Genomic DNA, 2,616 nt, shown 5'->3' on the forward strand with positions numbered 1-2,616 from the left:
TACACTGGGATGCTATCCAGGAGTTAAACTCCAGACCAACGTAAAGCTGAGAAAGTAATTAGTTCCAGTGTCAGAATGGGCATGGAGAACCAGCCAAGGCCCTGACTGTCTGAAAATATGCTCTGTACATATCCTTCCAAATAGTCACCATCATCCTTAATACTGATCTATATCTCTAACAAGTGCTTTAAGGAGTTGTGTGCTTTTTGTAGTTGGTCTTATTGCCTCACATTATTAAGTAATCAGTCAATTTCTGAAATACTGACAAAGAGAAATCATGCTCACAAAATGTTTCACTAATACAGAAGGGCTGGAATGGTTGATTTCCCTGGACGGTAGCAGGTAGGCAGGTACAAGCTGTGTGTTTACTGGTGCACACCTTTTTTCAAATAATACCTTAACAAAAAAAAACTTCTTGATGAGCTAGCTGTGCTGTCCGAGTGGTATTTCTAAGACTTCTTTTGATTCTTTATTACCTCACAAATATTATTCTCAGTAGCTCCTGTTCCTTTCAGAGACTGACAGCTGCAAATACACCCAATGAATCTGCCTGCTTTTGCTATCAAGTTTCTCAGACCCACCTTCATGACTCAGCAGCTGTTCTGGAGCATTCAAATTCTTGCCTCCATCCATTTCTTTGTTGCACTAACAAAACCCAGCTTTCAGTCTGGTAAGTTCAAGAACAGTGTCTGAGCAGCCAGTACCCACATTGTTTTCCTATATAATCCTCTGACTGCAGAAAAGCAGGAGTCAAAGTGAAGGTTAATGACATTATGATAGCATGAAGATAGCAAGAAGAAAAAACAGTAATAAAATAAGAGCAGATGCTTTCAATTGTTCCTCTCCTCAACCCCCAACTGCATGGCATTCACCCTTTCCTTTCTGGGGTTGTCCACTTGTTCTCCAAGCTCTCTGTTCTTACTCCTCCTGAATCATTGGCAAGTGCAAGCTGACTCCTAAATCTGTGTGTGAATAGAGACTATTTGAAGCCTGAGGCAGTGTTATGTAGCAATGCACCAGCTTGGAAGAAGAATAGCTATTGTAGTATGGTACTCCATGTGGATGAATTGATTCCTTTAGAAGAAGGATGGAGAAGCCTGGGCAGTGCATCATGGTAATGCTTTCTGCTCTGCTTCTACAGCTCACAGAAGAGTGCTGTGTGATACACAAACAGCATTCAGCACTATAATAGCTCTAACTCTGTTCATCAAACAAGTCATCGCATGAGTAGTACAATGTGTAAAGCCTGATTTTACAAAGTTATGTCTTGAAGTAACCTCAGCGCCTCCCATGCTAGCTGCTTCACTGCCTTTCCACCTTCCACCTTTCCACTTCCAGTGTCTTCCAGGGACTTCTCACTGAGCTGCTTTCTTTTCCAATAATCCCACATCCCTCCAGTACCCAGTATTGCAGCATGGGACAGAGGACCTGTTCTGCAAAGGCAGGAGAAGCTCACTAGCCAGGCAAGCAAAGGTGCCTATGATGCCAGTTTGCAGCTATACAAGGCCTAATATGCCCATGCTAATAAACTTGTATCGCATTTGGGGAGTGGGCTGTTGCTGCAGAGGGAGTGCAGAGTGCTACTTGTATTTCCTGCAGCAGCAGAAGTAACTTTCACGCAACTTCTCCTTGTAACTTACTTATTTCCAAAAGGTTTTAGAAATATAAAATGTCTAAGACAGCTGCTCTTCTAGCAAATGTGGCTGAATTTGATCAAGGGATTAGTACAGAATCACAGAATCGCTTAGCCTGGAAGGGTCCTCCGGTGATCATTGAGCCCAAATTCTGTTGCTCAGGCTGGAACAGGTAGAGCAGCTTGCCCAGGACCATGTTGTGTTTTGAATGCCTCCAATGACATAGATTCCACAACCTCTCTGGGCAGCCTGGTCTTGTATTGACCACCCTCACAGCAAAAAAAAAAAAAAGCATTTTCTTGTATTCATATGAAATTTCTAGTTTTTAAGTTGTGCTCGTTGCCTCTTGTCCCATTACCTCTGCCCAGGGAAGTGGTGGAGTCGCCATCCCTGGAGGTATTTAGAAGACATGTAGATGTGGAGCTTAGGGACATGGTTTAGTGGTGGTTTTGGCAGTGTTAAGTTGATGGTTGGACTCAATGATCTTAAAGGTCCCTTCCAACCTAGATGATTCTATGATTTTATGATTCCCAGCCATCAGGGATTTATACATATTGGGGAGACCTCCCTGAACCTTCTCCAGGTTGAACAATCCCTGCTCTTTCAGCCTTTCCTGAGATGACAGATGCTTCAGTCCCTTAATCTTAATGGGCCTGTGCTGGAATCATTGGCTAAGTTATTAGGTTGAACTGACAGACAACCAATGACATCATATGAGCCTTAATGCCTTAGCAAACCAGGCTGAAGTGAGCTGTAGGTAAAGACACAGCAATGTGACCATATATAGGATAGAAAAATACCTGAAGAAAATTAAGGTATTTATTTTCTCAACAAAAGTAAACCCTAGTTCCCAGTCTCCACTATTACTGCTATTATTTGAAATCCCAGCACACTAGGAGTATCAGTTGTGATGCAAAGTCAGGTGAGTAAAAATCCGATTCCTATTCTCTCATTTTCATGTTTAGTAGCTTCTTATCTGAAG

This window comes from Charadrius vociferus, unplaced genomic scaffold (genome assembly GCF_000708025.1).
Source record: "Charadrius vociferus isolate BGI_N301 unplaced genomic scaffold, ASM70802v2 scaffold377, whole genome shotgun sequence".
In the NCBI taxonomy this organism is placed as follows: domain Eukaryota; kingdom Metazoa; phylum Chordata; class Aves; order Charadriiformes; family Charadriidae; genus Charadrius; species Charadrius vociferus.